Source organism: Talpa occidentalis, unplaced genomic scaffold (assembly GCF_014898055.3).
Source record: "Talpa occidentalis isolate TD23 unplaced genomic scaffold, MPIMG_talOcc4v2.1 talOcc4.5, whole genome shotgun sequence".
Taxonomy (NCBI): domain Eukaryota; kingdom Metazoa; phylum Chordata; class Mammalia; order Eulipotyphla; family Talpidae; genus Talpa; species Talpa occidentalis.
In genome coordinates this window covers 24167592-24190464 of record NW_023604861.1, presented here as the reverse complement: position 1 = coordinate 24190464, position 22873 = coordinate 24167592, and the positions used below count along the sequence as shown (strand labels likewise).

Sequence of the window (22873 nt, the reverse complement as noted above, 5' to 3'; positions counted from 1 at the left end):
AAGATCTACAAGTAAGGTTAGAAGATATAAAATAAAGGCAATAGTAATGTAGCAATTTCGGAATTCTTAAAGTACAAGTATTTTCTAGAAATACAAATACAGGCATTTTATGTTTCCAAAATAGAACTGAGTATTATCCCTAATTATCTCTAACTTTATCACAGAATCACAGACTATTTTTTTAATTTTTTTAATATTCATCTGATTAAGGGAAAAATGGGAAGCAGAGCTAAGAAGAATAAAACCTCATCATTCTCATATTTGAAATTAGTCTAATTGGAAGCATCATACAATACACAGTAGAATAATTTGACACTATTGTAGATTTACCAAAAAGTTCACAAAGCAAAAAAAAAAAAAAAAATTTGTTGAGAAGCAAAGCAAGAGTACGACAGGGAAATTCTGGGTTTCTCTCACCAGCACACCAGTGGAGAGATGGTATCATTTGGTTTCCGACATGAACATGTTCAGAAACAGAGCTTCTGAAGGAAGACCTTATCCATGAAACCATGAAGTGTTTATTCAAGTTATTCAATATACGAGCACTGAACAACAACAACAAAAAAAAGACACAAATACATGCTGTGCCTAATTACCTCAAAAGGAGCAGAGTAAGAAGGTTTGTAAAAAGAGAGGAAAGAAAATGCCTTTCATGCCATGGAAAGAGTATCCAGAGGGGAAAAAGACAGACTCAAGTCCAGATGCTGACGCTCTTAGGATCACCTCTTGTCGTAATAAAATTAAGGTAGTTATGAGATAGCAATTTTAAGTCAGCTTAAAAAATGATGTAATTGAATTTCACACACTTGATTGAGCTGTACTCTATGTAGCTTGTACACCACAGTAACAGGGCATTCAAGGCTATTTATAAAGCACTGTCCCTGTCCTCAAGGCACTCACAGTCAATTATGCTCCATAATCACATTACTTACTAGGCAGTAAAGGCTGCATCTATGCTTTACCTGCAGGTAGGAAATGCTTGCAGAGCCTTAAACAGGTATCTGTCTAAACTGATATTTGAGGCTGGTTTGATAATAAGGTATTTCATCAGCTGCCTGTACCAATTTTTTTTAACTGAACATCTTAAATACTGAACTTACAATTCAAATATTTAACATTGAATTTGCATTTAATTTTCTAAAGATATAATTTGTAATTTCAAATATTGGTGAAATAATAAATATACTTCATTGTAAGAGGAAATTAATGGCTCCTAGCACAATAAAATTGAGGCTAATTTAGGGTACTTTATAATTGAATTATACTTTCTTTTACTCAACACTACATTTTTTTAAATTTTCAGATATTCAAAATTTTCCAAAATGTTCCTCTTATTCATGGGTTGCAATGATAATTTCTGAAGGAAAAAAAATCAATGCATACTTATCATAGGAATTCTGCCTTTTAAATTGGGTTGTCAACATCATAAATTAAATTATATTCAACAAAATATATATTCAACAGCTTAGAAAACAGAAGATTGCCTTATGTTAAACAGATGATTATTAGGCATCTGCTAGCACCAACAGAGTACTATTAGGTATTTTTCTCTATCTGTAAAGGCAGGAAAATGTTTAGCAACTCAAATCTATCTCTACTGACAATATAATACAGACACACTAGACAACTCAGTAATGATGTCCACAGTCTTCTGTATTGTGATAGTGAGGTCTTGGCAAGGGATTTAGTTCCAATTCAAAATAGTCCAAGGGAAAAATGGATAAAGATGCCTCTATAAGAAATACTTCTATTCCCCATTCAATTTTTAAGAGGAAATACCCTGGTTAGAGTCCCTGTGCCATCAATGTTTCTCCAAACTTTACAATCAAAGTTTAGAATCACAATATAATTAAGGTAAAACAGAGAAATCTAAGTTGAATTTCAAGATAACAACACTATAGAAATAATAGTAAAATGTCTCTCATGTTCATTGCAGCACTACTGACAATAACAAAACTATGGACACAACTTATATGCCCCCAAACAGACTAATGGATCAAGAAGATGTGGTTTATACACAATGGAATAATATTTAGCAATCAAAAAAGATAAACTCATGACATGTCATTTGTGGCACATGACAACATGGATGGAGTTGGGAGGGCTTGTACTAAGTGAAATAACTTAGAAGAAGACAAATAAAATACCTACCAATGATGGTTGTACAAATCAGCAAATGAAAAAAAAAAATGAACTGTTCACTTAATGAGTGAATTTTATATTATATAAATTATACCTCTACAAAAGTACTTATGATATAAATTATATGTGAAAATATAGAGAAACCAGATGAAGGGTCACATTAAGCCAAACACAAAAACTAGCCCTTGAAAGCTGACTATAAAACTGAGACATTAGGAGGGGTGGACTGTGGGTGCTTTGGTAGTTGGAACACTATAGTAACAACACCAAAAGGAGGGGGATCCTGACTTCCAAAATAATGCAAACCAACGCTACCTCAATAAAAGATAAATAAAAAAGAAATGCAGCAATTATCCTCCAAATCTTCCTGCACTCACTTTTGAGGTGTACTATTACCTGCAATAAAGCTTCTTTTCTAAATCAAAAAAAGAGCAAAGATACAAGGAAATTGAAAGTAAAACTACTGAGTATCATTGTGATGAAAATAGTACATGAAAGCTGCTTTATTTATATCATAAACACTTTTGTAGAGGTATGATTTATATAACATAAAAATCATTCATTAAATGTACAATTCTACCTTTTTATTTTTAATTTGCTGATTTGTACAAACATCAATATAATTCATTTTTATAAAATCCCAAATGTCTAAAACATCCTGGGTCTTTCATATAAATGAAATGTTACAATTAAAAAAAAAAAAGAAAAGGAAAAAGGAACAATAGCTCGTCACTTGTTAGATCATTTGATGACCTATTTATTCAAGTGTGAGGTAGGTAAATAAGAAGGTAGGTAGGTAATTATTTATATATACATATATTTAAAGAATAGAAAGCAACTTAAAGGAATCACATACAAGTGGTTTCAGAAACTATAAATATAAGCAACTACTATTAACAAATTTGTCTTGGTAACATAATTTAGGCTTATACACTGTACATGAAGTCCTCTAATTTATATTCCATAAAAATGCTAGCTAAATCTTCAATCAGGTTACTTTTCTTTAATACTTTACTTCTTCACTTATGGCATTATTCATCAAAAAAAGTATTATCAATTTTAATACTCCACAGAGATGAGAAAATGGCTCTTTCTAAAGTACATCCCTCATCCCCTTTAATATATGCATATGCTTTCTGCAGTGGCAATAATAACAACTTACCCATGTCTACGTGATTCTGATTATCTTTAAATCTTTTTGGATTTGAATTTTTTCCAATACTATTAGGAAATCAGAGTCACGGTAAATTCCTACTGAGTACAACTTTTTAAGGAACTCATAATAATGTTCATTTATATATTATCTTTCTTCAAGAAGCTAAGTAGAACTCTATAAAGACAAAACACCATATTTACATCCAGAGTCAATACAGATTTTCAAATAAATGTGGAAATTTTATCTAAATTAATAGCATGGTTTGTACCACAGCATTTCCAATATATTCCAAAATACAGAAATTATATATCAGATTTTCTAGCTAAATATAAATAAAAGCAAATACTCTGAAATAACCAACTAAAAAATACATCAGAAGACATTGTAATAAACATGAACATTTTTAAAGTCATTCTTAAAACAGTCTATTTTTAAAGATATAAAATACAAATTTTATGAAATTAAGAATTGCTTTAAATTACCAAATGGAAAATTTTTAAATATATGTTTAAATTTACACTACTAAATTTGAACATGGCCACAACTTTGGAGGTAACCGTGAGGAGTATCAATCAACATATATTTACAAGGAGAATATATGACTGAATCCATCATTATGGAATAGACTTGGTGGGGTGCAAAGGTAAAAAATTATTATTAAAAAAAGATATCATCAGCTGTCCCAACATTTCAAGGATATGTTTTATAATATTTTTTTAAAAACAAAGCATTTTGATGCTATATTAACTATCTATAGTACAGGAAAATATGGGAAACTTACTAACTTATTATTGAGAAGCAACATCCTAAGATCCAAAACATACTGTCTAATTATAAATCTACTGAATACTTTAAAAATGTTTACTCTTGATAATTCTTAATTTGAGAAAAAGGGTATTTCCTTAACAAGTTGAAAATATCTATTGAAGCCAAAGGAGATTTCTTACATACTGAAAAAAGTGACAATATTAGTCACAATTTTTTTGGAGGGGGTTCATGGGAGGAATGAAAGATTTGAACTAAACTATATAAAAAAAGCTAAAATACATTAAAACAATATAAGACTAAGAAGTGGTGGTAAGTTTCAACTAATGGTGGTAAAATCTTAAAATTTTCAAGAGAAAGTAGAAATCTAGATTTTTTTTAAGTGCAATCTCTCATGTTTCTCCACTAACTTTGACATTTGAAAGCATTGTATATTTCCAAAGAAAGCATTTCTGTGGGTTAAATTGGCCACAATGGACCTCAGCCCTAGACACACCCAGCACTTCCTGCCTCACCCTAAGCTCAAGCTGCTTCCTGTGTCTGGACAGGCCTTTCCTCTCCCCCCACCCATTCAAAAAGCAACCACCCATCAGGGTGTGGCTCAGGGACCACCCCTCTAAATAGCATTCTCAAAAACTCTAGCAAGAACTACCATTACTCTTCTACCACAGACTATAATTCTTAGCATAGTTTAGTTACCATTATTAGTTATCCAATGAGTTCTGTCTCTTCCTGTAGATTGGAGAGTAGGAAAGTGTTTAATAATAACTTCTGCTGTCTATAGGCCCTAATCTGTGCCAAGCACTGTGAGGATACTTTGTACAGTTTCTATAATACTCTCAAAAAATGCAAAGTAGATATTATTCCCATTTCACAGATAATATAAGTGGGATTAAATAACTAAACAGCCTAAAAGAAACAAGATTCTAAATTTTTTCCCAGACTCCAATCATATTACAGTTGGTCTGAATTTAATTGAATTGACTTGGGATTTTGCTCTAAAAGGAGGTCAGTGGGGTGAGAGCAATAGCTAAAATAAGAAGAACGAATCGGCGTTTAAGGATTCAGGGTTTTGTAATCTAGAAATAGAATGTGAGTACTACATGACGCACAAAAGAATGAAGAAGCAGTCTAAGTATGTACTTGAAATTGAATTCTATAACATAACTTGCATACAAAATTACCTTTTCCTTAGCAAATTTTGTTGATTCACTTAAACTCTGGACTCCATGGAGGAAAAAAAGAACAGACAGAAACAGTACAATAATCTAAAAGAAAGTTTAAATTGTAGACATCTTTTGAAATATCCTTAATATTCACTTCATTTTAAGCTTCATATTAAGTCTTCATAATACCTAATTTGTAACTGTTTTCTTACAACTAAAAATAAGTCATATTTGTGATATCTATACTACTTAAACTTACAAGAACTGAAAATAATCCCAAAATAATTTGTTGACAATTTCTAAAGCTATAAGCACTTTGTTTAGCATGTTTTAAGCACTGCTAGTGTGAAAAGAGAAGACAATCAAATAACAAAGCACTTTTACAAAATGATGTGAAATGTCCGATGCATCATTCACCCTAAAGAACCCAATTTTGTTGAAGTGTCTTTAAAAATACAATACAAGATCTTGAACAGGGAAACATCTGTGCCAGTGAAATGGAAATGGTCTTTTAAAAGTGTTATTAGTTACTAAAGTGGAAATGAAGTCTTCTAAAGTGGTATTAGAGAGAAAATCACCAAGATGGCATGCTTCTCCTTTTTGAATCTTTGAAATACAAGCTTTTTAGAGTCCTAATCATTAAAAAAAAAGGGGGGGGGCAACAATATTAAAGAAACTTAAGCATTTTTCTGGCCATTTATAAACTTGTTAAATATCTGTTTAAAGTTAGAAAGTTATAAATATCAATCAGACTTTGGTTCAAATTTTAAGTTGTTCATATATAACACATATCCTATATATCAGAAATACTTGACTTTGCTTTCAGGTGAAAAAGACACCTCCTTCCCATAGAGCAGGAGTCAGTGGATTATAGGCCAAACAGAGCACAGAGCCTATTTTTATAAGGCCTGCTCTCCAAGAATAGTATTCATCATTTTTTAAGGGGCATAAGATATATTTTTAAAGGGTTGTAATAGACAGCTATAGATAAATAGAGATTTCAAAATATATATACATGTACCTATATTTTCACATACACACACACCTCTAGAGACCACATGTGGTCAGTAAACTCTGAAATACTTACTATCTGGCCCTTTCTGCAAAGTTCACCAACCCCCACCCCCATCACAGGGTATAAAGGATTCTTTATAATTGTGGCCTAAAGTGTAGGCCATTGACATCATACACATCACACTAGACACCAAGCTGTGAAAGGGGCTGAGCCAGAAAAATTAAGTGGTAAGGCATGAATGAACAGTAGGTGATTTCTTAAAATATACTTTACTTTTACTATAGAAAGACAGACTACTTGAGTTGGATGTATGACAGCTCCAAATTGACATGGACTTAAGGAAACTGTTCATTCATAACACTTGAAAATAATGAGGTCTTAGTTGGGTTGCTGATCTCACAGGAGGGAGGGGATGAAAGGAGCAGGTCTTGGTATTTCATACACATTTATCCCTTTCTCTATCCTCGCCATATCCTTTCCTCTAGGTACACTTACATTCAAGCCCAGGTAAGATTCTTCAGTGACTCCTCCAAACCCTTCAAACCAGCAGTTAGTTACTCCCTTCAAGTCTGGGTCATCACCAGAAACCAACTCTGCTGGATGCTGATCTGGGACTTCAAGTATCTAATATAGTGAAATTCATAGAAAGAGAGAGTAAATGGTAGTTGACAGTGGGCTTGGGGAAGAGAGAAATGGGGAGTAGTTAAACAGGTACACAGTTTCAGTTTTGTAAGGTAAAAACATTCTGAATATACCACAACAATGTGAATATACTTAACACTACTGAATTGTAAACTTAAAAATGATTAACATAGTAGATTATATGTTGTTTATATTTTATAACAATTCATAATAATGAAAAACAATTTTTCTAATTTAATGAAGAATTTAAAATATGGATAACAAATTCAATACACCACTTTCTGAATTAGTCAACTCTAACAGAACTAATGTTAAAACATAAAATAATTTAACTTAAAACAAATCAATGCATTGCATTTAATAAACACTGAAATAACACATTTCTCAAGGAGAAAATACTCATTCAAATCTAAAGAACACTTATCAAAATAAGACATTCAGGGCCTCCCCGGTGGCGCAGCGGTTGAGCGCTGGGTTGCGAAGCTGCCCGCAGCCTCTGCAGCGCCTGTTCGATTCCCGGCTGCTCCCCGGCCACCAGAGGAGGGTCCCACATGGTGCGCAGACCTCTCCTGCCACCCGCTGCTCCCCTCAGCAGTGTACTTCGGTCCTTCTGCCTGCTCTGCTCCCTGCTCTGGCTCTGGTGAATTCTCTCGCCCTCCCGCGCTTCTGACTGTACCCAGTGCATGTATAAACGAAACAAACGAACAAACAAATAAATAAATAAAAAAACATGCCTCTATAAAAGAAAAAAAAAAAAAAAAAGACATTCAGATATAAAGAAATCACAACAAAAATGGCTTGCTTTACAAATGACAATCTCTTAATATAAACTAAAATTTAAAAGAAAATACAAAGTTAAATATCTAAAAATAGTTAATATGCAAACATTTTAAAACATATTTCTAGAAATCCCTGACTCAAAGAAATCAATTAACAAAATTATCAGTCATCTAGAGACAAGGAATAGGAGAATGAATCTTTCATAAAACATAGGATATAAGTATATTCAGAACAATATATTTAACTTCAATGTCTTCAAGACTGATAATTTTTAAAAAGAATTAAGTAAAAAAAGTAAACAGAAGACAGAAAACTTAAAAATTTAAGGTAGAAGTCATGAAACTGAAAAAAAAAGTAGAAAATATGAAAAATCCAAAAGTTTTTAAACTTTTTTATAAAAGAATAACAGCAAAGCAACTTTTGGAACACTGAAGGAAAAAACAGACAATATTTGGGAAAAAGGAAGTTACATCTGTATTACAGCAGAAATGTAATTATGCATGTATGCTGTCCTAGGGCAACAAATTTAAAAATCTATAAAGGAAATGAGTAATCTCTTAACTAAAACTTGATCCAAAAAGAAAATGAAAGCTTTTATGGGAAAATACACAAACAAAACTGGACCATAAAAATGAATATCTACTGCTGGAAAAAAGTAATTAAATCATGATCCAATGGTTCATACCAGAGTACTAATATCTAAGTGAGCAAATATTCCAATTACAACTCATGGAAAGACATAAATATTTCCCAGTTCATCCACATAACCACCATAAAAAATCTGACTCAGCAACAAGAAAATTTTACAAACCAATTCCACTTGTGAATACAGATGTATATAATCTAAATATCATTTCAAACAACCAAATAGAACCAAGCAAAGGTATAGAAAAATAATAAATTATGGAAAAGCAGGGTCTGTTCCCTAATGCAAGGATAGTTCAATACTAACAAATCCTCAAATACAATGCTTTATAACAGCCAACCACAGGAGAAATAAAGATGATTCATCAGTAGGTGATTAAAAAAATACCTATGATAAAATGTTATGGGTATTCAAAACAAAATCTAAGCACATTTAAAGTTTCAGCAGCTAACAAGCCTCTTCACAGAGAAATGGTTCATTCCCTTTGGACATGATAATAGAAAAGGGAAGAAAATCAAAAAAGAAGGTAAGAAACAGCAGAAAGTCCTGGTTTCCATGACTCTAGGAGAGGGAGAAATGGAAAGCTTTTGTTTAATGGGAAGTTTGTTTCACAAAACGAAAAACTTTTAGATCTGTTATACAGATCTAACTATACTGTTATGTTTTTATTAATTGAAATCTAATTTCAAAAAAAATTTTTAAGCAGAGAGGGAAAAAACCACTAAAATTTTAACAAATGCTTACAAGCTTAATGTAGACTGGCAAAGTCATTTGGTATCCTAGGAAGTCACAGTTGCAAGGACATTCCACAGCCACCCAACTTCTCTTTTGCAGAGCTTACTCCAGATGCTTAGACAAAAGACTGGATAACAGCACAAACCAAAGGAGATAATAGTGGTAGTATACTATTTTAAGACCCTGACATCATACAGGAAGTTTTATAACATTTGAAAACAGACTGTGAGAACTTAATATATATTCTAAACCCTAAGGTAATCACTGAAATTATAAAACAGAGATGTAACTAGTAAGTCAGTATTGAAGATAAAATAGAATACTAAAAAATAAGCATAAAGAAGCCAAGAATCAGGAGAAAATAGAAACAAAGAACAGTCGAGAAATAAATAGAAAATAAATACCAAGTCAGCAGGTAGAAGCCCAAATTCATAAAAATAACAATTTTTAATGTAAATGAGTCAATCACTCCAAATAAAAGTTTAAGATGATAAGACTGGATTTTGAAAAGTAACACCAAATTATTTTCTATAAGGGAAAACAGTGGTACTATATAATGATTAATAAGTCAATTCACCATGAAATCATAACCATAAATCTGTATGCACTTAATAACAGAACTTTAAAATACATAAAGCAAAAACTGATAGAACTAAAGAGAATTTGATAAATTCACAGTTGTATTTAAATACTTAAACATTTTCCTCTCAATAACTGACAAAACAAGACTAAAAATATCAGTTACAATACAAAAATGCTTGAAGAACATTACTAGTCAACTTAGATAGTTGACACTTCCAGACATAGACCTAACTGAAATTCATAAATGCTCTACCTGCTGATAGCAGAACACATTGCTGTTGACTGCATATGTAACATTCACCAATAAAGACCATATATCGAGCCATTAAACATATCAACAATTTAAGGATCAATATTACACATAATCTTAAAACCACGGAATTAAACTGAACACCATTATCAGAAAGAAGTCTTCAAATCTCCCAAGTACTTCAATATTAAACAACATGGTTTTAAATAACCTATGGTCAAAGAAGAAATCACAATGCAAATTAGAAAATATTTAGAACTGAATGGAAATTAAAAATAACAGTGCACAAAGTAAAATTTATAGCATTATATACTTACATAAGTAAATAAGGTCCCAAAGCAATATCCTAAGCTTCCATACTAAGAAACTAGACAAAGAAATATTAAACTGCTATAGAAAGAAGAACCTGTGTAGCAGGTCAGAAAATAATAACAGGAATCAATGAATAAGATAGAAGAAAAACATCAGAGGAAAAAAAAAAAACAAACAAAAGCTGGTTCTTTGAAAACATCAATAATATTTATAATCCTATAAACATTAAAAAATAAACAACTTTATAACACTAACATCTGAAATTTATAATCTTATGAACTCATTTATAACCATAAGCCGAAAAAGGTTCATTCAAAAAGTACTACACAATCCGAACAGTCCTATATGTAGAAAACAAACTGTATTTATACTTTCCAAACTCCCTACAAAGAAAACAAATGCCTCCAATCCCAGATGAATCCTCCTCACTGCTGATGAAAAATATTACCAACTCCACAGAAAGTATTCCAAAAAAACAAATGAGGGTGAAACATTTCATATTATTATAGGAGACTAGGAATAAAATCAAGAAAACAAAATGAAATAAAAACATTACAAGAAAAAAAAGCTGGGCCTCCCCGGTGGCACAGCGGTTGAGCGCTGGGCTGCGGGCAGCTTCCCCTGCACCCCGGCTGCCGGGCGAGGGGCCCACATGGCGCAACAGACCTCTCTTGGTGTGCCCGCTGCTCCCCTCAGCAGTGTCCTCCGTCTGGCTGTTCTCTTCCCAGCTCTGGCTCTGGTGAATTCTCTCACCCTCCCGCGCTTCTGACTGTACCCAGTGCTTGTATAAATAAATAAATAAATCTTTAAAAAAAAAAGAAAAAAAAAAGCTACTAACTACTCTCCTGCTTGAATGTACATTTCTAATTCCTAAAAAAGTACTAGAAAATTAAATTCAACTATGTATAATAAGAAAATTCATCAAATATAAGTCCTACACAAGGAATGGCAGTTTCTAAAATCAATATATGCAACTGATTCACTATATCAACTCAATCAAAAAGAAAAATGTATTACCTCAATAGACATAAAGTAGCCAAAAATCTGTGAGTTTAATTATTGAGAAAACAACTATTACAACTGAAACAACCAAACATCAAAATATTTTCAAAATACAAAACAAGATACAAAACAATTATAAACCATTCACATTCTTGAATCAGGATACTATAACAAACTCAAAATAACATTAAAATGTGACATTGTTTGTAATTTAATGCAATTTCCATTGAAATGACAATGGGATTTTTGTTTTGTCCAGACAATGTTTTGTCCTGAGTAAGTGGGACAATGGAGAAAATACTTTCTAAACATGAATACTGGTTAGATGTCTGAGATTATGCTAAGAAAGTTATTTTAAAAAGAAAAAATATGGGCCTCCCCGGTGGTACAGGGAGTTGAGTGCAGCACTATGAAACTGTCCACAGTGGGCTGGATTCCCAGCCAGCCAGGGAGATTCCCACATGGCACGGTAGGCCTCTCCTGTCTCACCTGCTGCTCCTCTCAGTGGTGTATTTCGGTCCTTCAGCCTATTCTGCTCCCTGCTCTGTCTCTGGTGAATTCTCTCACCCTCCCACGCCTCTGGCCTGTACTCCCGTGCTTGTATAAATGAACAAATCTTAAAAAAAAAAAAACAACTATGAAAGGAAACCAAATTATTAAAATAAAAAGAGAAAAATCTAATATTATCATAGAATATATGAGCATTGGAATTGATATTTACTGAGAACAGGATATATACCTTAAAAATGGCAGGGATAAAACAGACTGACTGGCTATGTAACTGAAAGTAAGCAGAGTGGGCCTCCCCGGTGGCGCAGCGGTTGAGCGCTGGGTTGCGAAGCTGCCCGCGGCCTCTGCAGCGCCGGTTCAATCCCCGGTTGCTCCCTGGCCTCCCGAAGAGGGTCCCACATGGCGCGCAGACCTCTCCTGCCGCCCGCTGCTCCCCTCAGCAGTGTACTTCGGTCCTTCTGCCTGCTCTGCTCCCTGCTCTGGCTCTGGTGAATTCTCTCACCCTCCCACGCTTCTGACTGTACCCAGTGCATGTATAAACAAAACAAACAAACAAATAAATAAATAAATAACATGCCTCTATAAAAAAAAAAAAAGAAAGTAAGCAGAAGTGAATCACCTCTCATCAAATACAACAAAATATTCCAAATGAATTGAACATCAAAGTAATAAGAATAAAAAAATCTAAGTGTAGGAGAGTATATGTCTTATTTTATCAATGTAAAAAAAAATAAGTAAGAAACCAAAGAGTGATAAAACTAAAAATAAAATGTCAAATGATACCTCTTTTCACAAGACAAAAGGCAAGAAATAAGATCAATTTCTGAAAAAAAAATTATCTGCAAAGCAGATTCAGACAAATGGTTAGTAGCTTTTTTTTTTAAAGATTTATTAATTTGTACAAGAACTGGGTATAGTCAGTGGCGCGGGAGGGTGAGAGAATTCACCAGAGACAGAGCGGGGAGCAGAATAGGCAGACAGTCCAAAGACACTGCTGAGGGGAGCAGTGGGCGAGGCAGGAGAGGTCTGCCGCGCCATGTGGGTTTCTCCCTGGCCGGCCGGGAATCAAACCCAAGCTGCAAAGGCTGCGGACAGCTTCACAGAGCGGCGCTCAACCCACTGCACCACCTGGGAAGCCTGGTTAGTAGCTTTAATATAGAAAGAACTCTCACCAAAAAAAAAAAAAAAAAGACAATAGAAAAATGAGCAAAGAACGTGAAAAGGATTAGAAGAACAATTCCAATTAGCCACAAACACAGGAACAGCAAGGTCAATGGAAGTCAGTTAATACTAATTAACACTGAGTTATCACTGTGCAACTATTAGACTAGAAAAGAGTCAACCATTACTAAGGCAGTTTCAGGGAACGGTATTTACCTACACTGCTGGTAAAAATGTAAACTGTTACATCAACATTTTGAATCAGTAACATACCCTGGGAATTTATTGCATAGTTCCATCAACGTGTTGACATAAAGATATTCATTACAATATAATACCAAAAACTTGAAATAAAGTACTGTCCACCAGTAAACTAATAAACATACCTTGGAATACTACGCAACAGTTTAGGTGTGTGTTGCGTGTGCGTGTTTTAATGAATTACAGCTGTAGCAGGTGAATGACAGTCTTTCCCTTAGGTAATATTAGATGAAAAAATTAAGTTGTAAAAGAATTTCCACAAAATAACCCCAGTTTTGGAAGCAGTGATTGAAAAACCTAGTGTACATATACATGAAGAGCACATATAGTTATTGAGAAAAATAAGAAATTACACTTAATTCTGGAAAGTCAGCTAGCGGAAGAAGAGAAGATAAAGAAAAAGGAAAAAAAATTCACTAAAAAATGTTTCAAGTTTCCAGACATGAAACTACTTTTTTTTTTATCAGAAAGATGCATTTGTAAACTGTCCAAGAAGTGAGTTTCTACAAAGCAAAGCTCATTTCCTACAGATCTTAAGTGTTCGTTGAAAAGTGATAAAATTAGGGCCTCCCCTGGTGGCGCAGCAGTTGAGCGCTGGGCGAAGCTGCCCGCTGCCTCTGCAGTGCCGGTTCGATCCCTGCCGGCCAGCAAGGGTCCCACATGGCGCACAGACCTCCCCTGCAGTCTACTGCTCCCCTCAGCAGTGCACTTGTCACTCTGCCTGTTCTACGCTCCGCTCTGGCTCTGGTGAATTCTCTCACCCTCCCGCGCCTCTGACTGTACCCAGTGCTGGTATAAATAAATAAATAAATCTTTTAAAAAAAGTTATACAATTAATAAATTCATATTTAAATACCATAATTACCTAGCTTTGAGTTAGATGTAAACATTAAAGGAGACAAGATCTTTAAAATGTACTATACACATTCTATGTACACACAATATGCTTTTTTAAAAGGAACTTAGACAATCATTCTTAAATAAGATTTTCTCATCAGAATAAAAGTATTTAAAAAGAGACTAAGACATAAATCTAAAAAATATCTAAGGTACTGCTATTTAGGCATATTAATGATCCCAGTGAAGAAAATTAACTAAACATAATACACAGCATGACCCTTCCTCTGGGCTTGGTGGAGCTGCTTATTCCAGGGATCTGCTTATCCATTAAGACAGCATCTGTGGGGCCTCCCCTGGTGGCGCAGCAGTTGAGCACCGGGCTGAGAGGTTGCCTGCCAGGGTCCCACAAAAAAAAAAAAAATAGACAGCATCTGTGTTTTATTTACCTCTATATTCTCAGCACCTAGCACAAGCACTAGTAGATGGTACCTGTAATTCATATATCAGTTTTCTTCAAAGAGTATGAATGCCTCTATCTGTACCATCTCTTCAGAGATTGATTAGCTTGATCTCTCTGGGCTGTTACATATAAGTCTGTTTTTTTAATGTCCTTTTAAAATGCAATTTGGAAAGAGGTAAGAATTCATCCTATACTAGTCACTGAACATCTCACAGGAACTAGAAAAGGTGAGCCCTCTTAGTACCATGTGGATATTCAAATTTTTGGCTTACTAAGACTAACTGAGAATTAGGAAGATGTCAGTGGAATGAAGTGGAAAAATTATTGGTGTTAGAAATCAAGGTTCTCATTTTGAATCTACCTAATGGGATTGTCAGGATGACACTAAAACCACTCTGTAAAGCACCAGGCAGCAAGCATTTTTTTACTAACCTATACTTCTCAAGTATTGAAGTTGTCTTAATTTCTAAGCTTTTTATAAATAAAACAAGCACTTCAGTGTAGAGCCTTAGTATTGTCACAATATACTCAACAAGAGAACTCAGTATACAATAAGAATTCCATCAATGCTTTCTAGAGACTCATTAAAAGTTAATTTCTTCCTTGTTAATATATTTTCTCTAAGTAAAATATTTTCTGTGTTTGCTCAAGTGTCCTATACTGATACCTCAAGCAGAAAAGTTAATGGGATTCCAGAAGTCACTCTTCAAATACCCAAACTCTTTAATATAAAGTTTCTTACTAAATATCCCTTCAAACAAAACTGATAGATTTAAACAGATTGGTATTCAAGTTTTTCCTTCCACTGTTTTTATCTAAAACAGTTTCTGTTCCAGTATTTAAAGTTCTTTTTCCTGAAAGCTAAAATTCCCATCATTTGGGGCTGGAGGATGATGAAATAAGAAGGAAAAAGAAAAGTATCAGATGGTTTCACTTATAGGAGGTATATAGGGAAACCAAACTAGAGTTAGGGAAAAGGGGGAAAAAAGACAAACTATCAGGCAAACTATAAATCTGACACATGCAGCAGCAGAGGGGGAGGAAAAATCAAACATTACGCAAAAATGAACAATGATGTAAAAAATATATATTTAAAATTAATATATTTAGTAAAAAATAAAGAAAATTCCCATCACCTATAAATAAAATATTATATATCAAATCTCTTGGGCAATATGAAAAAACTTCATTAGATAGCATCACAAAAAATGTCTTTCACTTTATTAATCAATCATTATTATTTTTGTTTTGTCAAAATAAACCTTCTAAATTCATAACACTGCATTCCCTACTGGTCAAGTGTATTTCAGGATATATATTTTTGGAAAAGAAAATTTCTGATGATATTGCAAGTGACATAAATTTATCAAAACATCATAAAGTCATCAGCTTTAAAAGATAACAGAAAAGAAAATGTGAAATCATGACAGTTGCCAAAATAAATGTTTTTCGTGTGCTTTTGTTGCGTATAGGATTGCATTTTTCTTTTCTATAAAATATAAATTTTTTCCATTAAGAATCTTTACCACAGATCTATTAGCAATCTAAAACCTTTGATTTCCCAGACAGATACAAGTTTTGCCCCAAACATTCTGTTTAAGTAGTGTATACCACTTGATCCATTTATCACAAATTACTTTGTATTATAATTTTCTACATGTCTTACTTCCTGTACTTGATTTTCAGCTCATTAATAATACCTTACCAATTTGCATACATGATTTCTGATACATGGTAATATCTCAAATGGGTGAAGCATGTTTATATATAGCATATTTTTATCATTTTTTCATGCTTCTGACTTTAATCAAACACCAGAATGCATACGAATATATTACCAGTATGGAACATCCTGTAGCAGTTACAATGTAAGACAATTTTTTGGATTCGGTCTCATAATTTGTGCATATATCAGCAAACACAGACTTGGTCTGTGTATTGAAATATTCTAGTAAATGTAATATAGCAACATACTCTACAGCGAATAAAATAGTAAGGTCTTCAAATATAATATTTAGTTGCATAATGTTCCCTTTTTTTTTTTGCTTCACAATAAGACTAACACTGGGATATCACATTTAATGCTGATGTAGGTAAGAGTAATTAACAAGGGAAAGTTCAAAGGTTTTCCATTGTGCAAATCTCTGCTTCAAAGCCAAGCAGCCAGTGATCATGATTGCATTACTTAACTCAAGGGAAAATTAGTTTCCATGTCTCTAAAATAGAAACCATAATATCATACATACGTACTCAATGAATATTTAATTAAAGAAGGAAAGACTCTCATGTTTTTATATATAATATACTCATTAAAACTTATGTAAAACTCAAAAATGTATTCATCAATTGACCAGACTGAATTTTTAAACGAGACCCATTCCCAGCGACAAAAGAAAAATTACAATGTCTATAATAACATAGTCTATTAAATACTGTCATTAAAAATAGATGTATAGCATTTCATATGATCTGTAATATTATTTTTCACAATTTATCAGCTTATCTCCATTAAGCACTTTCAATAAAGATTCACCACTCACTGTTCGGCATTCCTAATGATTTCTTTAATATTCCCTGTTTCTCATAAGTAGAAGCAGCAATTTCATTTTCCCCCTTCTTTCTATTCATTCATTAAAGACAAAAAGCAATAAAAGTTTTTGATAATTTTTTCAATTATCGTCAAAATGGCAAAGTCGGGCCTCCCCGACTGTTGAGTGCTGGGTTGCGAAGCTGCCCACAGCCTCTGCCGCGCTGGTTCGATCCCCAGCTGCAGCCAACGGAGGAGGGTCCCACATGGCGCGCAGACCTCTCCTGCCGCCCGCTGCTCCCCTCAGCAGTGTGCTTCGGTCCTTCTGCCTGCTCTGCTCCCTGCTCTGGCTCTGGTGAATTCTCTCAACCCCCCCTCCCCCGCCCCCGCGCTTCTGACTGTACCCAGTGCATGTATAAATAAATAAACAAACAAACAAACAAATAAAAAAAAAATGCATGCCTCTTAAAAAAAAAAAAGTGGCAAAGTCACAAGTGGAGATGCAGGAAACCTGTTACTTGTCATTAACTCCATCCCATGACAGCTAACAAAATGCATTCATTCACTGATGTTCACAGTGCAAAATCCAGTATATGAAATGGACTTCAGGGGTTTCCATACAAAGTGTTCAAAATGTCAGCGATCTGAAAGTCAACTCTACATTCCTGTTTACTAAGGAGTATATGTTAAATAAGTTAATACAAGAAAAGCACACAGTGCCTAACTTCTGCTTTACTCATTAGCCACAAAAGAAAGAGTAGCTATTTTATTTTGTTGCTCCTATTTATTCTGAATGGGTATTTTTTAGAACTGTTTTTATTTATCAATGAGTAAATGAGACAAGTACAATTAACTTGCACATTTTTAGAAACTAGGTGGTTTGTGGTTTCAAATCCAGCATTGTCTGCCACTCTCCACAGGCTTCATTTTGGAAGAAGGAAAAATTCAGGAAAATACATAATTGCAGAAGGCTTAATAATGTTGAATATATTTAGCTAGAGATGAAAAGATGTAGGTAGGAAATGACCATGATATTGATATTTAGCTACTGAAAAGATAGTCACAGGAACTGTTTTTTTCTTTCAGTCAAGCACTTTAGCACTATATGATCAATCACCATGTTAGGCACTGTGTTACAAGCCAGCAAAATGATTATTCTTTTCCTGCTCTCCAGGGGCTTATTATCAAGAGGGGATGAATCTAATCAACAAGCAATTATATCAAAAGGACTATCACATGCTAGAGGGGCACCAAAAAAATAAATAAATAAAAATAAACCCCAGACTGAAGGCCAGCAAAATTTTAAAGCAAGGGAGTATAAATAAATCCCAGAAAAGTGATATTTACAGTGATAGCTGCACATGAACAAAAGTTAGACAAGGTGTTCATATGACACAGGAAGAGTCTAAAATGAGTTACATTGATGAGCTAGTTAAGTCAGTTCCTTTGCTCTTGCAAAAAGTGTTTAGTCAGAATGTGAAACTTTTTGTTTGTTTCTTAACTAGATAACTGAAGATTATGCAAATTAATGTCTTTATTTCCTCAAATTTGTGTGTCAAGAATTTACATGGCAGGAAAATGTGTGCCTATAAATGCATTTGATACATTTTCAAATTCCCATTAAAGATCTCCATCACCTACCTGGTTTTCTTAATATATTTGAAATAAAAGTTCAATTACTTATCTGAAACCACCTTTATTAATACAATGTTGTGTTTGACCCTAAATTTAGTGGATCTTGCCCTTCACAAATAAGGTATGATAAACAGACGTATTGATTTCAACTAGGCCTGCTAAACTACTATAACCTGTTATAGTTTAACTAATGGTATACTTGTCACAAACACCACAGGTTCAAGTTCTTTCTTAAAAGTTATCAGAATAACGGATTTAAAAGACTTCTGAACAATTGCAAATTCTTGCTATTGAGAATCCATTCAAATTGTCTTTAGCAATATGGCCATTTCATTTCTCATTTCACTATTCCCATCAGTAAGAAAAAATTCCTGAGCCTTCTCTAATTGCTCCACATTTTTTGAAAATTGCAAATAAATTTTTCAGTTTTTTTCACTGTCTAGCCCAGAACAATTCAGCAGCTAGTTTTTTTTCTTGTTCTGAACTTTTGGCATATTCAGATCCCTCTCCCATAGTAAGAGTCTACCTTTTTTGCTTGTATATGTGTGTTGTAGTGCAACAATGTTTGAACTCTAACCAAGAGACTTTAAACCATAAATCAGACATAGCTTAATCAACAAAACCTTGGCTTGACAAGGGAAATGCAATTCAATAGACCATCCTAAAACTATAGCATAACAGCACAAATTTAATGATTCTATAAAAAAAAAGTTAAGGTCATTTCTAATAACCAGAAGTTTCAGTTAATTCATTAAAAAAGAAATCTGGAGGTTTATAATTTCTAAATAATTATTGTTGATCTTCATTTTTTATTTTTCATAAATGCTCATGGAACTATACTATTTTGGGGGGAGAGGAACTTTTACTTTTATGTATCTTTCCTTTCGGAAAAATCAGACACTCCACCTGTGTTATATAAATGTTAATAGTAACTTTTATACCAGCTACTTAGAAACTTTTTTAAGAGTGACTTTCTCAAGGTCATAGAGCAAATCTCTGGTGAGACAGGAATGGAATTCATGACCTTTGACTGCCAGAAGTTTCTACCCACACTCAGAAATTCCTTCTCCATAAGTGCAATTTATATGCTCACTTTAAAAGGCTGGAAAGTTCATCCCTTTTTAGGGAGCAGGGGGGAGTAGTGGTTTTCCTGTCAAATCAGTTGCCATATCATACAAGTACTTTGTAGTTTCACAGTGATTTTTATATACATTATCTCATTTTACACTCACCACAGTCCTATAAACTAATTATTTTTTTTCATTTTACAGACTTGAAAAGGTTAAGAAGTTTAACCAAGGCCGTCCACAGATAGTAAGGTGTGAAATCTCTGCTACATACATCAGTTCAGATTCCAGGATGTATAATCCTAGCAGACACCTGATTGTGAAATGTTTTCTTTAATGTTATCTATTTTGTTTTTCACAATAATTTATCTTGGCTGCCATTTACGTTTGTTGGTTTATTTTCTTTGGGGCATAGTTATTTTCATGTTGTGCTATGGTTGCTTGTTCATCTCAAAATAAAGTGAAAATAGTATTGCAAAACACAGATTTTGAAAAAACAGACTTTTCAAGTTTTTCCCCCTTTTCATACAAGTGTATTTAGGGTCAAGGAAAGAGTCTTTTACCATAATTCTTTCTCATAACCTATATGGAATGGGGTAGGGGGTTCCAGACCAATATAAAGAATTTTAAAACTTTGTAAATATTTTTACATATATACACACACACATACACAAAGTAGTAGATATGTGTCTATATCTATTATGGTATGTGTATATTATGTATACACATCACACCAGAAATTACTGTGAAAAAGCACACATACTGATAAGCATGGTAAGTACCGCACTTAGTACACAATTCCTGACTGTGTAAGCCACCAAGTCATAGTGGCATCTCCTACAGCCCCTGACAGAGGTGGGAAAACTACCCAAAGCTCTCCAATTTTGTTTCTCTCTCACCTTCCACGCAGCCATCCAGCCAGCAGATGTGTAAGCCACCAAGTCATAGTGGCATCTCCTACAACCCCTGACAGAGGTGGGAAAACTATCCAAAGCTCTCCAATTTTGTTTCTCTCTCACCTTCCACGCAGCCATCCAGCCAGCAGCAAGGGTTTTCTGCTACTCCATCTGTACCTAAATAGTAATGCTCTTTGGACAAGTCCAATTAACTAGTATTCAAATGTTATTTGCCATGAAATCTGCCAGAAAATAAAAGTATGACTTTAACTTTAAAAAAAAAAAAAAAAAAGACAGGAAGAAAGCCCCTTCCAGAGTAGAATTCTTTGGGTGAGTTTCTTATAAGCTACTGCCAGACCAAAACAAATTTTTATGGAGCAACAGGACTACTCAAGTAGCCACTTTTATGACAATAAACACCCCAAACCGAAAAATCCTTTTGTAACATAATTACTGAGAATATATAGAGAAAGTAACCATTTAATCCACAGCATGTGTTCTCTACCACAGGAACTCAAAAGCTGACATCAGATGGGTGTGGCTGCTCTAGGCCCCTTACATGAATTGAAGTCAGACATTTCTCTGGAATGGCCTGGGATTCAGAAACTAGGCAGGTCTTTCAGAGCCTAAGGCAGCTGACCTTCTGGGCACAGGGCAAGGCCCATCTGTTTTCTTGCATTTTGATTTTTGGGAGAGGGACTTGTGGTGGATGAGTTAAGGCTGTGGTTATAGGGCGTAGCCATTTATTTAATTTTAATATTTTTATCCTTACATTTTGTACATACTTAAGCTGTGCATAACTTGGCAGACTGAAAAATAAATATGAATTTTAAAAAAGGGAAATAAAATGATGATGGGACAAAAATATAGGTATTTCCACTTTTCTATCATAGGGTGTTTTCAAACTATAAATGACAGATGTAAGCAAATGCAACCAATTTTAGGAATTACTAACAAAAATGAAAGTTTTTTTTTTAAGACAAAAAGAGGACATGGTATTGATTCTGATATAACTATTTGGGGATTTTTTTAGTTCTTGTTCATAAATCAACATGGAAGCACAAGTTGGGAAACTTATTTATCGAAAAATAAATAAATAAATAACCTTTCAAATGAGCTTGTGCCATTTCTAGTTGCATAGACTACAAAACTGAAAAAAAAAAAAAAACCACAGTGACACACCTGACTTTTAATTTGATTATTCTAAGGTTATTTAATTCGCATAAATATTAAAATTCCATTTTAGGCAATGCAGAAAATATCCCAGACTGTTATATGTTCAACTCATTAACAACATCACCTCACTGGTAAGGTTACTCAATACTCTACATTATCCAACAGTGGCTTGAATTCAAAATGCCTTCGGTATAGGCTTGAAGGTCTAGGCAACTTATATCATCTTTACAGAGATAAAAATATACCTATATTTACAACCAAATGACTTCAATAAGTTGGTAACAGCCTGCTTTATGCTGTAACATCTAAAATTCACTCTGAGATTGTTAAAGTGCATATTCGCCCTTTTTTTCTGGGGGGGGAGGGGCGAGTAATCCCCAAGGAACATATGTATTTCTAAAGGATCAGAACACTCTCATTATTATATGCCTGGTACAGGCAAGCATCCTGATTTGTTTTTCCATGGGCCAGGGAGAGCAAGCCGACCAGTGTTTGCAGTCCCTTCCCTGTCTGTACACACATAGGCAGCAGCAGTAGTAAACAACCAACAGGCAAGAGTTGCTAAGGTCAAGGTCTCAAGTGCTATCCAGGACTAGTTTTCCCCAAAGGACATTCAGTTATTGAAAAGGAACTTTCTGGAGGAAAAAAAAAATATATTAAAGGTTTCATTAACACAATCATTTTCATTCAATAAAAAGTGATACAAAGCATTCCAAAATAAAGTTGAGCTGAGGGAAGTTTCTTGTAAATATGTATTACTAAGTAACAGATAAATAACTGAAGCACTTCAAAATAAACAGAAAATCCTCAAGAATGTTTTGTTTACCTTACTCAGTTATATTAGTTACACAGTTTTAGGTCATAAATTATGAAAATTTTACGTGAGAACTTTCCAAATTTTACCAGTTTAGGCATATTTCATAATAGTTATAAATTAGAAGGCAAAAAAATAAAGTTCTTTCCCAAATATAAGTTATCTGCCAATTCTTGGATGCTCAAATTGTTCTGTGCCTAACTCAAAGGAGCTTAATATACTCAAGCTAGTCTCAAGATTGACCAGGCTGCAGCAATAAAGACATAATTCATGCAACTGAAATGTATGTCCTTCAACATCCTATTTTTACTAAGCCTCTACAGTTAAATATTT

General features: G+C 33.9%; 1 protein-coding gene across 4 annotated transcripts in view; it reads right to left on the bottom strand.

The window, feature by feature from the left end:
• Positions 1 to 22873, bottom strand: part of KLF12 (KLF transcription factor 12) — a 416573-nt gene that overhangs the window by 391413 nt on the left and 2287 nt on the right. Inside the window, exon 2 of one of the 4 annotated variants that reach the window (XM_054701633.1) lies at positions 6740 to 6868. The exons of 2 other annotated variants lie outside the window; for them this stretch is intronic. The gene's annotated coding sequence lies outside the window, so the exon portion shown is untranslated. Of the gene's footprint in view, positions 1 to 6739; positions 7066 to 22873 lie in introns of those variants that run through there. One more of the 4 variants, XM_054701632.1, reaches the window with a different exon arrangement.